Source organism: Tamandua tetradactyla, chromosome 2 (assembly GCF_023851605.1).
Source record: "Tamandua tetradactyla isolate mTamTet1 chromosome 2, mTamTet1.pri, whole genome shotgun sequence".
In the NCBI taxonomy this organism is placed as follows: Eukaryota; Metazoa; Chordata; class Mammalia; order Pilosa; family Myrmecophagidae; genus Tamandua; species Tamandua tetradactyla.
In genome coordinates, this window is record NC_135328.1 from 44991934 (window position 1) to 45007135 (window position 15202).

General features: G+C 37.2%; 1 protein-coding gene and 1 pseudogene across 9 annotated transcripts in view; both read left to right on the plus strand.

Moving 5' to 3' along the window:
* Window positions 1-6906, plus strand: LOC143669717 (cilia-and flagella-associated protein 96 pseudogene; annotated as a pseudogene).
* The window catches only part of RABGAP1 (RAB GTPase activating protein 1), a 241405-nt gene that overhangs the window by 200218 nt on the left and 25985 nt on the right, over window positions 1-15202 (plus strand). The gene's annotated exons all lie outside the window — the stretch shown is intronic.

Sequence of the window (15202 nt, forward strand, 5' to 3'; positions counted from 1 at the left end):
TAATTTTCACACTAATTCAAATGACTTTATTTGTTATCAAACAATTAGCATTTATAGTAGGCAAATATTTTCTTTTGAGTGTATAACTTCTATCCTTTTTTTTTCCAAATGCTTTCATATACATTATCTCTCAAAAATGAAATCTCATTGCTCCCTTTAACTCCAAGAAAGGTATTATTATCCCTATTTTGAAGAGGTTTTAGCTCACCTAGAGTCATACAGCTATTTAGTTACAGAACTCAGGTTGCATGATTTCATATACTATTTTTTATCTTTCAACTTTATCATGGTCAGAAATTCCCTAAAATAAAATTAATAATTTGTGAAGGAAAGCCACTCAATTTTATCACTTAAAATTACACTTATGATGTGTAAATTATCTTAAGGTAAAAAAATACAGAATTTCCTTGTGATTATGTTAAATTAAAGTTGTTTGTGTGCCTCCAGAGGGTAGAACTAGGATCAGTGTGTCAGGGGTGTTGATGGGGGATAAGCTTCACTACCTATTAAATAGAGCCCAGTATTATATATTTGAGCTAGAAGTTCCTTTACCTATTTAAGGCTCAGTTTTCCCATCTTAAGATAATATTGGACTTCTGGTTCTGGTTGTATGTCAGACTGTGCTAACTCAAACCAGCTTTAAATCCAAAGAAATACTGGATAGACTATAACTGAAGAGATGTTTAAATACCTGGATGAACTTGAAAGAAAAAAGTGAAATACCCAGGTGCTTCCAACAAAGCAGCTCAAAGCTGGTATGCGTGTAAGGTGATCACAACAGCAGACCAGGGAAATATTGAGCCATATGTAGGTATTAGGGTTTTTAATCCTCACACAGATATGATTCAGGGCATTTAGAAGTCAGCTGACTCTGAAGCCCCTGCATAAAGGTAGCACCATGGAATAATTCATCTGTCTTTTAAAGAGGGAATATAAAACTCTGCCTATTAGCCCAAAATCATAACATAAATTGAATGAGGGATTTGAAAAAGGACATAGAACTCCTAGAAATTAAAATAATCATTAGTTGTAATTAAAAAGAAAATATTACCTACTTCAGATGTATTATGGCTAACATTTAATGATAGTCTTACCATGTGCTGAGTACTGTTTTTATCTGCTTTTACATGTCAGGATTAACTACAATATCAGTGCTTAAAATAGTACCTGGTAATTACGAAGGATTCAAGAAATAATAGCTACTACTATAATTATTTCCTCTCTAGTCTTTAAAGCAGATGTCAAATAAGTACTTTCCAGTAATATATTGAAGGAGAATTGTGCATATGGCATAGAACCAAGTGAGTCTGAAATTCAAGTCACTCTTCCCATTTCAGCCTGAGCCAGGTTCAGCCCATAGTAAGATGCCACTTCCTATTTGCTCATGATTTCTTCCCCTCCAAAACATATTCCTTTTTTAGTGTGCCCATCTCACTTATGTTTAAGCCAAAAACCTTTTTGCCCCCCTTGACTCCACTCTCTTTCATACTCCACATCCTGCAAGCCCCATCTGTATCCCGAATCTGATCACTTCTTGCCACCTTCAATGCTAATACTCTAGTCTTACTGCCATCATCATTTCTTTTCTGGATTATTCCAGTGGCCTCCTAAATGGTCTTAGTGTTTCCCCTCCCAGGTTATTCTTGATCATGTCTCTCCCTTGTTTAAAACCGTCTAATGATTAGCTTCTTAGAATAAAACTCAAGAATTCTTGCCATGGCTTAATAGCCCCTGGCTACCTCTCTGATTACATTTCCTACTACTCTTGACCCTTTCTCTTTCCACTTTGTACATCTTGTCTTTCTTGCTGTTGTCAAACATGGCCAACCATGTTCACTCCCTCAGGTCTTTGCATTTGCTGGTCTCTCTGCCTGTAATATTCTTCTTCTAGATATCTACATGGCTTTATTGACACCTCATTCAGGCTTCTACTCATAAAATCGTGCCATCAATGAAGCCCTCTTTATTTATAGTCTCTAAAGTAGTAGCTCCCCCAACCTTTTTTCATTCTTGTCTCCTTACCCTAAATCTTACCCTCCTTACCTCATCAATTATTTCTACCTGACATTATTTTATGTTTACTTGATTGTCTGTCTTCCTCCACTGGAATGTAAGCTCTGTAAGAAAAGGATTTTCTTTCTTTTGTTTACTGCTGAATTCCAGACACATAGAACAGGATCTGGTATATAAATATTTGTTGAATGAATGAATTAATTAATATGCTGTTGAGTCTACAAAGTGTTCTACAAAGAAGAATTAACATGGGTTTGAGCAAGGCTTACAAAAAGCTTTTCAGCTGAAGGTATTACTTTTTTGAGTTTTTAATAGCTTGAAACACTTTAATAATATATGGATCCTTTATTTCCATAGTCTGGGTGAGAAGTGTCTAATGTCTTTTTTTTTCTTGCCCATGCTTTCAGTGAGTTAAGGTCAGCAGGACTGCCTTGCATATGTTTGCATAGCACATATATTTTGTGCTTATATATATATATAATTCCTTCTAGCCCTGGAGGATTTGGCATGGTTGTGGGATACCTTGGATGATTTCCTCTATTTGCACATGATTTCAAGGTGAGAAAGATAGTAATTTTTCTAGAAATTGACTCACAGCATGTAATACCTACAGATGCACCAGGATATGAGAGAATGAGATTTTCTACTAACCAGTGAGACAGCGTGTACATTTTTATTAGCAATGATTAGGTGTACTGTGGCAGCTATACTTAATACGAAGGATATTAAGAGAGTTATAGACAATAGTTGAGCCAATTATCCGGTGATAATTTGCCAGATGAAAAATAGGAGAACTCATTGGCAAGCTCTATCATGAGCCTTGGATTTTGTGAAATGTATGAGCTATGAGTATATCAGTCAGCACAGGGAGTCCATGTTTATCAGTGGTTTCAAAGCCCTGTTCACACATGGCAAAGTGGGTTCCTGCTATGTGAATGGTTTGGAAACTAGCTTTTGAATTTTTGGTACAGAATTTAGAAAGGAAACATTGACTCTGCAACTCATTTAAATCCCCTTCCATTATTATTATTATTTTGACAATCCACAACTGCAACTGCGAGTATTTTAATATATACTCACAGTAAATGAAAAATAAAGGGAACAACATGTATTATTCAACTTACTTTAAAACACAGCTCACGAGATATTTCTAAGGAACATCTAAAGAAACTTTTGACAAAGGAAATGTACATTGCTTTTAATCAAACATAATAATTCAACAATAGGGATTGCACTCAGCTTGGAGTAATAGGAAACTCCCATAATCCACCTGATTTTAAGGAAAGTGAATATTCCCTCATGGAATGACCAGCTCAGGGCGGTCATTCAGTAATGCACTAAAGGAACCTTGTGCTTTTTTAGCTTCATTATAGCTTTCATAGTAGAATCAGGAACATAGTACAACAAGCAGTATTAAAAGAACAAGATGTTCACTATACAAATTAATTATGATCTAGAAAAGGAGGGGGGTCACAGCATCAGAAAATATCACCATGACAGTCTGATTTAGTGGCCTGGTGGACATATTAGGCTTGCAGAAAGACAGTGAATATCTAACCATGGAAATATATCCATGATAGGGGAGCATGTAGAGATGTTTGGAAGAAACCTCTGAGTAAATGGAGGTCAAGTAATTGGTGTTTGCTTTGAGGATACTCTTGCTTAGTGGGGCTAGAGATTGATAAAATGAGCTAGAAGCCCGTGTCCACAAAGCCCCTATGAATCTGTCTCTTTGTGTGGTGGCTTCAAAAACTTAGTGATGGCTTTTTCATTTCTGCCTTCCAAATCTCATGCAAGTTACCAGCTGGTGAATTGTAACATGGAACCATAAAAGGCAGGCATTTGGGAAATGTAGTTGCCGACCTTACCCACATTGACATAACATGGTCCAGCCCAACCACTTGTGAATTTCATCACCGTATAGATTTCTTGTCAATGTAAAGCCTGTTGTCCAATTCCTACCCAGAGGCAAGGACAAAAAGCAAATTGCAAAAGATAAAAACAATTTATATTACTCTTAGCTTATAATATCTGCCTATTTGTTTATAAGCAAGAGAAACCATTCCATTATTTTTTAATTGTTCTTCAGTTGGGACTCAGTTCACTTATATTTTCTAATTAAGGTGGAAATTGAAAGTACTTTGGCTTACATGCCAGTCCAGGAATCAAAACCTATTTTTATTGTCTTTGTCATGTTTTAATTTTATCTTTATGATGTTGTTGTAATGTCCAATTGTGTAGCCCTTCCAAGCATCTCATTTCTTTTTTGCAGTACTCTGTGAGGTAGGTAGAGCAAATTAAGTGTGGAAACTAAGGCTTATAGAAGTCAAGTGACTTACCCAAGAGTTATTTGGCTGTACAGTGACAAGAGCCCTAGTTGAGCTCAGACATTCTGATTCTTCATTCCCAGTGCTTTCCAATTCACTGCTTTGACTCCTCTGATTGCAAAAGTGCAACAGTAATTAAGGTTGGTGTAGTAGTATCTGAAATGGCCACAAGATGGATGTGTTGTTCAGAAATGCCTGTATTCCTCTCTGTGTCCATAGTTTTCTTTCTCTAAATCTTTCTCTGAATCTTTCTCTGAATCTATTCTTACCTTCCTCTCTCTGCTTCTCTCTTTTCCCAGGCCTTTTACATCTCATTTTCTCCTTCTTTTTTCTTTAAGGGAATTTAATATGAAACTGAAATATTTTATTTGTTTGTTGAAGAGTTTGAGATCTCCTCTTAATCTAAAATTTAACATTCATCAAAACTCATTTAACTGTCGTTGAATTCCTTACCCTTTATGGATCAGTGAGTGACCTGTGATAGAAAAATTGTTCACACTTCTGATAAAAGACCTAAAAGAGGGCGGGCCACGGTGGCTCAGCAGGCAAGAACACTTGCCTGCCATGCCAGAGAACCCAGGTTCGATTCCCGGTGCCTGCCCACGTAAAAAAAAGAAAAAAAACAAAAAGACCTAAAAGAAGTTCTACCTTGGATAGATTGCTCCAGGAGATCATGAATTGTTCTGGGGATCCCAAATCTTTTCATACTCATAACTTTGTCATATATGGTCTTTAGAGGATGAAAAGAAAAAAATAAATAAATTCCTGGGTCTTTTAAAATTTTGATAAAAGAAATACATGAGGCTTCCACTCTATGAACTAATTTTGCCAGTGGGTTTCACACAAAAAAGAAGTAGCCCCAAGGAACCTTCTGGAGTTATCTATATAGAGAACCACACCTGGAAAAATCAACAATGCCTGTTGAAGGAGGAAAATCCGATATGGAGAGGATCGGCCTCTTCAGTGAGAGGGAATATATTACTGTTGGTGATAAATATGTGTCACCATTTAATAGACCCTTTAATGAGGCTGCAAGCAAAAATAGACAGATGCTACCAGGGGGATCCAAAGAAATGTCAAGTCTCCAACCAGGTTATTTTGATTCCCATTTTGTAAGGATTTTTGAAGGTGAAGGCTATGTAAATCTGAATCAAGTGAGGAGACGGCATATGATGGAAGAAGCCAAAAAAAATCTAAGCAAAGCTTTCCTCCCCAGTAGTGGAGATAAAAAGCCATGTGGATTAGGAAGCTACTATGGAACAATAGGCGGTCCAGTCTCATTTTTTAGCACACCGCCCAGACCGAGAGAAACATACCAGGCACCTGGAAAGAATTTATACACAAACCCAGGAAAGAAAGGAACTGGATATGGCTATGCAGATGTTACCATAGGTAAACAGCTTCCACATTCTGCTGATTTCTATGATGCACCAAAACTAAATTATAAGATCCTCTCAGCCTCTTTGAAAGATGAGCTTTAGTTCGCTGCATCTGACTTGGATTCTCTAAACTAGCTATGAGACTTCTATCAACTTGGCCTGATCAACTATGTTATTTTAAATAGACGTATCCTACCCTAACCCTTAGCCTTATCCCCAACACACCCAAATATTTTATAACTAAGAAAGTAGTAGCAGTAGTTTTGGGCTGATCAAGAAGCCACTACGGTTGCATTCATTCTGAATGAATGGGATGGAGGAGAGGTGGAGAGAAGGGAGAAAGCAGACATCAATACCTATAGGAGAAAGAGTGAAAGGGCAGGAGAAAGCCATTCACTTTATTAAATGGCAGCCATAAATACTAAAATATACTGGCATATGCTTCAACACTCAGTTTAAACAGTATTTAATTTACCATGAAACCTGTTCACTTTGATGGGGAATACCTACCTGAGAATGAGTAAAGGAACCCTTATAAATTTTAAAACAATATCAACATAATTTAAAGAAAACTGGTAGTAATGAAAAACCAAGTTAGTTTAGACTCTAAGCAACAGAAATTAAATGGCAATCACTTCTTTAGTTAATTTGTTTTTGTATTTTAAGGCATGCAGACTTCAACAATTTCGTTGTAGTGATTTTAAATGGCAGTAACTCTGGGACAAAAGGACAGTGGTCAGTTTTGCAAATGGGCATGTCCAAATAGAGGAAAAATGTTCTATTATATTGGGTAGGAAGCTTGGTTATTTGAAAATAAGCAGCTCTGTTTCTATGCATGGACTATAAAATGTATATAAAATTGTATGCAGACTACTTTTCGTCTGGAATAATAATACATAAATGGATATCAATGTAAAAAAAAAAAAGAAATACATGAGGACAAGAGTTTTTTTCTTCATGTCTACAGAGGGATTTTTGAGAACAATTCAAATATGTGACACTAGTTTGAGAAAAGCAGGAACCATGCTAAAAGAGATGGTGTAGCGAATATCTTAGATCTTAAATGTTAACCGTAGACTTTACCCTTTTGCTATAGAATCCTTTGCCTTAGGTGAAATAGAATTTCTGAACTATTGTTCCATTGGAATTTATTTCAAACATAAAGTAAATGTGGTAGTCTTCAAAATACCTACAAGAGGGCGGGCCGCGGTGGCTCAGCGGGCAAAGTGCTTGCCTGCTATGCCGGAGGACCTCGGTTCGATTCCCGGCCCCAGCCCATGTAACAAAAAAAAAAAAAACAAAATACAATAAAACAAGAAAATGTTTAAAGATGTTTCCCTTTCTTCCTCCCTTCCTTCCTTCTATCCTTCCTTCCTTCTCTCTGTCTTTCCTTTAAAAAAAAAAAAAAAAAAAAAAAAAAAGTACCTACAAGAAATTACAAAAGTCAAATAGTAATATCTCCAAATTAATGTAATCCAGTTTGCTATTTGGAGAAACTGAAAACCCCTTGGCATTCAGAGGTATTTGATCTTTAGGGGCATATTTTTATTTGTTAGCTAAAAGCAATACTAGCTTCACTTTCATTTTCTGATGACATCATTTTTTGTCAGTGTATGTTAGGATTTTAAGCTTTATCAGGGCATCCATAAGCCTTGTTTCTTGGTGTTTTCACAGAATTATGCATATTGCCTGCACACAGTGAATTCATCTTCACAGTGACCATTTGAGAGCATTTTACAGATGTTTATACTGAAGCTTAGAGAAGTGTAAGGGTATAAATTTGGTTAAGTGATGGAGTTGGGATCAAATCCCAGGAGTTTCAGATTCTGAAGTCAATGCTTATAATCATTGTGCTTTACTATAAAAGGGATTAAATGGTAAGATAGTGGGTAATTGGAGCTGAAGGGATACAGACTGTGCAACAGGACTGGATACAAAAACTCAGAAATGGACAGCACAATACTACCTAACTGTAATGTAATTATGTTAAAACACTGAAGGAAGCTGCATGTGAGAATGATAGAGGGAGAGGGCTGGGGACATAAATGAAATCAGAAAGAAAGATAGATGTTAAAGATAGAGATGGTATAATCTTGGAATGCCTAGAGTGTATAATAATAGTGAAATGTACAATGTACAAATTTTAAAAATGTTTTTGCATGAGGAAGAACAAAGGAATGTCATTATTGCAGGGTGCTGAAAATAGATGATAATTAATACTTTAAAGTGTCACCTTATGTGTGAGACTAAAGCAAAAAATGTTTATTTGTCACAAAGTTTTTATTTTGACTAGAGCATTTCCTAATATAACTCATGTAGATAGTTTGATTAAATGTCATAAGTACTTGGAATCTCAGGTAGCACATGAGATTTTGTCGGTTTGCCCAGAGTGATGCCCTGATGAATCCCAGAATGATTTGATCAGTGACTGGAAAAGTATTTGCATGCCCCCTTCGGGGAATGGTGAGAGCGGGGAGAAATTCAACTTCCCCAAGTCGAATTCTTGATATTCTCACAAGCAGTGTGGACAACCAAAGCTATAGGCTGATCCCCCAGTCTTGGTGTTTGTTCATATGAAACTTAACCCCACAAAGGATAGGTCAAGTCTACTTAAAATTTAGGCCTAAGAGTCACCCCCAAGAGAGCCTCTTTTGTTGCTCAGCCTACATAACGAGCAGTCTTACCACCCTCCCCCTCTCTGCGTGGGACATGACTCCCAGGGGTGTGGACCTTCCTGGCAACGTGGGACAAAGATCCTGGAATGAACTGAGACTCAGTATCAAAGGACTGAGAAAAACCCTAGAATGAGCTGAGAATTAACATCAAGGGATTGAGAGAAACTTCTCAACCAGGGGGAAGAATGAAATGAGACTAAGTGTCAATGGCTGAGAGATTCCAAACAGAGTCGAGAGGTTATCCTGGAGGTTATTCTTGCGCATTAAGTAGATATCACCTTGTTGTTCAAGATGTAGTGGAGAGGCTGGAGGTAATTGCCTGAAAATGTAGTGCTGTGTTCCAGTAGCCATGTTTCTTGATGATGATTGAACAATGATAGAGCTTTCACAATGAGACTCTGTGAATGTGAAAACCTTATGTCTGATGCTCCTTTTAGCTGCTGTATCAACAGAAGAATAGAACATACTGAATAAAAATAAATAATAGGGGGAACAAATGTTAAAATAAATTCAGTTTGAAATGCTAGTGGTAAATGAAAGCGAGGGGTCAGGGGTATGGTATGTATAGTCTTTTTTTTTCTCTATTATCATTTTATTTCTTTTTCTGTTGTCTTCTTATTTCTTTTTCTAAATCGATGCAAATGTACTAAGAAATGATGAATATGCAACTATGTGGTGATATTAAGAATTACTGATAGTATATGTAGAATGGAATGATATCTTAATGTTTTGTTAATTTTTTTAATTAATAAAAAAATGTTTTAAAAAAAGGGATTAAATGCATAGGATAAGAACCACTTATTATATTGGTACATTTTTGGCGATGTGTGTCATGTAAATAACAGGTAACTTGTTCTCTGCATCACAGTTGAAAACTTATTCTGTACATTGTAGCCAAATTCAGCTTACCTCATAGTTATATCAGGGTAAAGTTTTATTTCTTTGCTTGTTCCTACCTTTTAGAACTGGATTTCATGAGAAAATTTCTGAATGGGGGTGCTCTCTTTCTCTATAATAGACTAAATTTTGCCAGTTGTTGCAAGGGTAGCAGTGGGCACTATCTTCTTATTTTAGTAAGTCTTTGTTGGTCTTATCTGTTTGGTTCCTTTACTACTAATTTGCTTCTTGCATTTTAGAAAAATACTCTAATAAAAATATGGTGATAGGACCAGAATGCTAAATTCTGTTGAATGATCTTCGAAAGAGTTTAAATCTGAACTATTTGGACAAATTAAATTAAAAGGCTCAGAAATGACACCAAATGTTTGTTTCAAGTGGTTAGGGGTACAGGTCTTCAGTTCCACAGACCCTGGCTCTGATTCTAGCTCAGTCTCTGCTGTGAGAAAGTTAACAAAACAGGGTTGAGTGAGAAAGAAAGATGCCTTTAAAGAAGCTGCAACTCTTCTTGTGATGACCATTACCATCATCCCTAAACCACCAGTGTTTTTTTGACTTGATCTGTTTTGATGCCTCTACCCAGGCATCCAGAGCACTCTACTTAAGTTAGTTATGTCAACAAACATTTATAAATTTTCTTATGTGTGAATAACTGTGTTCAGTACTGGGCAGACTACAAAGATGTATAAGAAACAAGAATCACCCCAGATTTGCATTTTTGTGTAGGTATTACCACTTAACAGATGGGTTGTTTGACTTCGGACAAGTTGCTTTACCTAGGTATGTCTCAGTTCCTCAACAGTAAAATAAGGGTGACAGTTCATGCTCTACCCATCTTAGAATGTTGCATTGAGGTTTAAATAAAATAGTAGCTGTGGAAGTATCTTTTTAACTAGAAAGTTATATGTAAATCTCAGTACTTTTAATCAGGTACTGAAAAACAAAGTCCCTCCTCCAGACAGTTTACATTCTTAAAAGAAAGATGGGCTTGTCTCAGATTTTATTTGTCTTCCTGTAATCCTACCACACAGCAGTGAGGAATTGGGGTCAGAATCTCTTTAAGGTATCATACCTCCTCCCACCACCTTACCCCACTGTCTACCCACTCACCCCCCAACAGACTTTGTCCTTGTCACACTGGCCATGCAGAGCTACTAACATTCATGCAACCCCACCCCCACCTTCACTCAATTCCCTATGACTCTAATCCAGCAGGGAGTCAGATCTTTGCTAACAGTGTTTTAAGCCTCACTTAGAAATCAGTTTCTCTTTCAACGGGCTACCTGTTTCAATCTCTTCTATGTTAAAAGGACTTTGTTTAAATAGTTCATTGTTTACAGCACAAGTTCAGATGATAGCTCTATATCTGTGGACATGATGCCAGATTATGATAACAAGTAATAGCTATTTATTTTAAAAAAACCTAACTGCCAGACACTCTGTTGGGTACAATATATTTGTTTTATATCCTTTAATCTTCATAACAGTGTCTTCCTAGGGACTGTTTTGATTTTTACAGATGAGGAAACTGAGTTTTAGAGAATAAGGCAGCATGCTTGTGTATACAGTAAGTCATCAGGGAAGTCAGGGCTAGAACCTTGGTTTGTTGAGCTGCAGAGCCCGAGTTCTTAGTCAGCAGGCTGAACCACCTCACTCCTGCCCAGATCGGCAGCCACACTCACTCCTACATGTGAGCCATGACATCCCTGCCTGTTTGGGAGGCTGATCAGGGACTAGCTTCCCCAGAGCAGGTAGCACATATTTTAAGAGAGAGAGGTGTCCATTAATGACAAGTAAGTGAACCAAAGGAAAGGCGTTTTGGACTAAATATGTGTTTCTACCAAAATACCAAACAGGCATGTGCCAAGTCTCCACCTTCTTTCTGATTCAAGGTTTCTTAACCTGGGACTATCTCTGGGCCTTAAGGGGCCTGTGAATCTTCTGCAGTGGTATGTAGAATGTTTTATTCAGGGGTATGGGAAGGAAGCTGCCTGCTGTGCCCTTTGATAGGGAAAAGCCATGACTCAGAGGAGACTCTCACTGTGGTACTGTCCCTAACAGCATTAAGAATCATTGTGCTAATTTTATAGTAGGGTTTGTTTTACCAAAATTATAAACCCAATTTTATGCCAGGAGATTGTTAGCATCATCCTCACCCCCACCCCTGCCCAGAATACATTTGAAAAGAACGAAGATTAAATTTCAAATTTAATTTTCTTTGAGAGCAAAAATACCTCTGCATGAAGCTGTGATTTCCCCAGCCTTCTGATAGGAGTCAGCCAGCAGTGGGTGTGACATGACTCAGAGTTCTGGGCCTGATTTTATTGCTTCCTCTACTTCCTGAATTCAATTAAAATGTCATTTGTATAAGACCTAGACAAAATGAATCTTGGACTTTTAAGAGTAAGAACTATATCTTCATTCATGTTTATAGCATGGTATATTAGCTAGGGTTCTCTAGAGAAACAGAATCAGCAGGAGCTATCTATAGATATAAAATTGATAAGTGTACCCTGTAATCGTGGGAATGTAGAGTCCAATGTCTGTAGGGCAGGCCACAAGCTGGCAACTCTGAAGTAGGCCCTCAGCAAACTCCTAAGAGAGGTTGGCTGGACAGCCATGGAATGAAAGAGTCCAAAATCCATAGGGTAGGCTGTGAAGCTGGCGACTCCAATAAAGGGTCTGGATGAATTCCACAGGAGAGGCTTACCAGCTGAAGCAGGAAGAATGACAGTCTCTTCTGAATCTTCCTTAAAAGGCTTCTGGTGATTAGATTAAGCATCATTCATTGGCGAAAATATTCCCCTTAGCTGATTACAAATGCAGTCAGCTGTGGATACAGCCAACGTAATCATGATTAAAGTCCTTGAAATGTCCTCATAACAACAGACAGGCCAGCACTTGCCTGACCAGATGACCAGACACCACCACCTGGCCAAGTTGACACATGAACCTGACGATGACACATGGATTATTGTGATCTGTGTACAAGGCATTAGTAATTTCATAATATCAGAATTACTGCCCTGTTGGAGTTTTTGTATTGTGATCTGTATTCATCTTTTGCTAATAATATCTAGCAAAGAACACTGCACATTATAGTGCTGAACTTTGTTTGCATACACGCATCTACTGCATCTTAATTAGGTCAAATGGAGGGTGTTAGGCTTTGATTCATTCAGTGTCTGTTTACTGAGTCCTGATCACATTCCAAGCATTGAGTTAGACACTGGAAATACATGGCAAGCCAAACATGTTGATCTATTATATAGTGGGAAGATAGACAATCATGTAAGCATGTAAATAAATAATTATAAACTTGACTGGTGCCATCGAGAAAAAGGGCTTGATGCACTGATAATATATAACAGAAAGACTTAGCTAATTAAGGGGGAAAGAGGTAGAGTGGTATCAGGGAAGGATTTTCTAAAGAAGTAATGTTGGAGTGCTGATCTGAAAGGTAAACAGGAGTTAACCAGGGATGGGGGCTATCTGAGCAGAGGGAAAAAGTATTACATGGCCACTTTGGTAGCCATTTCCATTCAGAAGAAAGGTCAAGGCAGGGAAGAGAGGATCCTTTCTCATTAATTTATCAAGCATTTCTGGGTTTGTCTATGGTCATGTGCAGGACAACAATGAGTGAAACACAGTTCTAGCCTGGAGAAACATCCATAATCCTAAAGGAGCTGAGCTGAGATGTGCTTGTCTTCTTTAAGTGTGGCCTCATAAGAAGACGTCAGTAATTTCTTCTGTTGCTGGCACCTCCAGGTTCCCTAGCCAATTATAGCGTGTCAGTCTTTTTCATGGGGTTTGTGTCTCAGAAGCAGTCTAAACAAGTTGGCTTTGGTGTACAGACACCCATGCTCCAAAAGCCAGGATTATCTGTGAACCCATTGTAAGTTGTGTTTTTATTTATTTATTTTGTTAGGGTTAAAGGGAGGAAGGAAGGAAGAGAAAGACTGAACAAGTAACAAGAGAAGCTGAAGAGTGGGGAGAGGAGATTAAGCTAACAGAAAAGTCAGAGCTCTGAACCAGCAGCTTCTGGCTGTGCAGGGTTGCAGAAAATTGTAGAGCTATGTCTGTGTACAGCCTTGAGAGGTGACCCCTGAGGACTGATGCAGACACACAATGGAGGCTGTCATCTGGAGAAGTGAGCAGAGCTCTGTCATACATCCAGAGAAGCCCAGAATAATTGAGAATTGTTTTTAAACAGCATTTGTCTTTCTTAATTATAAAGATAATTTATGTGCAATGCAGAAAACATGGGATAAAAAATGCACATAATCCCATCACCAAATTGTAAGAACCAAATGAAAGATTATGTATAAAGCTTCTTGAACTTATATAGGTCCTTATTATAATTAACCGTTTTTATAAGGCTGAAGGAGAATTAACCCATTTGTATGGAAAATGAGGCAATTATAATAAGCAACAATGAAATGTAGAAGAAATTATTTTGTAATTATCCTTTTTTAAAAACTTTTTTTATTTTGAAATGCTTTCAAAACAGTTGCAGAAATAACACAAATCCTATATCGGGAATTCCAGCATACCCCTATCCCTCCAGGTACCCAGATCCACCCATTTTACATTTTACTACATTTGCCATATTTACCAATATCCTTCTGTATGTCAGTCCATCTGCTTGTCTGTCACTATATTTATGTCTGTCTTTCTGAACACTATATTTAGTCTTCCAATCCATGAACACAGTATGCCCTTCCATTTATTTAGGTCTTCTGTGATTTTTCTTAACAATTTCTTGTAGTTTTCTTTGTATAGGTCTTTTGTATCTTTAGTTAAATTGATTCCTAAATATTTTATTCTTTTGGTTCCAATTGTAAATGGAATTTTTTTCTTGATTTCCCTCTCAGATTATTCATTACTAATGTATAGACACATTACAGATTTTTGAGTGTTGCGCATGTAACCTGCCACTTTACTGTACTCGTTTTAAGCTCTAGTAGTTTTGCTGTGGATTTTTTGAGAATTTCAGCATATATTATCATATCATCTGCAAATAGTGAGAGTTTTACTTCTTCCTTTCCAATTTTGATGCCTTGTATTTCTTTTTCTTGTCTAATTGCTCTGGCTAGAACTTCCAACACAATATTGACTAACAATGTGACAGTGGACATCCTTGTCTTGTTCCTGATCTCAGGGGGAAAGTTTTCAGTTTTTCCTTATTGAGGATGATGTTAGCTGTGGGTTTTTTCATATATTCCCTTTATCATGTTGAGGAAGTTCCCTTCTATTTCTATCCTTTGAAGTGTTTTCAACAAGAAAAGATGTTGAATTATGTCAAATGCCTTTTCTGCATCAATCGAGATGATCATGTGGTTTTTCTGCTTTGATTTGTTGATACGTTGTATTATATTAATTGATTTTCTTATGTTGAACCATCCTTGCATACCTGGGATGAATCCTACTTGGTCATGGTGTATAATTCTTTTAATGTGCTGCTGGATTCGATTTGCAGGAATTTTGTTGAGGATTTTTACATCTATATTCTTTAGAGAGATTGGTCTGTAGTTTTCTTTTTCTGTAATATCTTTGTCTGGCTTTGGTATGAGAGTGATGCTGGCTTCATAGAATGAGTTAGGTAGCTTTCCCTCCTCTTCAATTTTTTTGAAGCGTTTGAGCAGGATTGGTACTAATTCTTTCTGGAATGTTTGGTAGAATTCACATGTGAAGCTATCTTGTCCTGGACTTTTCTTTTTGCGGAGCTTCTTAATGACTGAATCAATTTCTTTACTTGTGATTGGTTTGTTGAGGTTGTCTGTTTCATCTTGAGTCAAAGTTGCTTGTTCATGCCTTTCTAGGAAGTTGTCCATTTCATCTACATTGTCGAGTTTATTAGCATAAAGTTGTTCATAGTATCCTGTCATTACTGCCTTTATTTCTGTGGGGT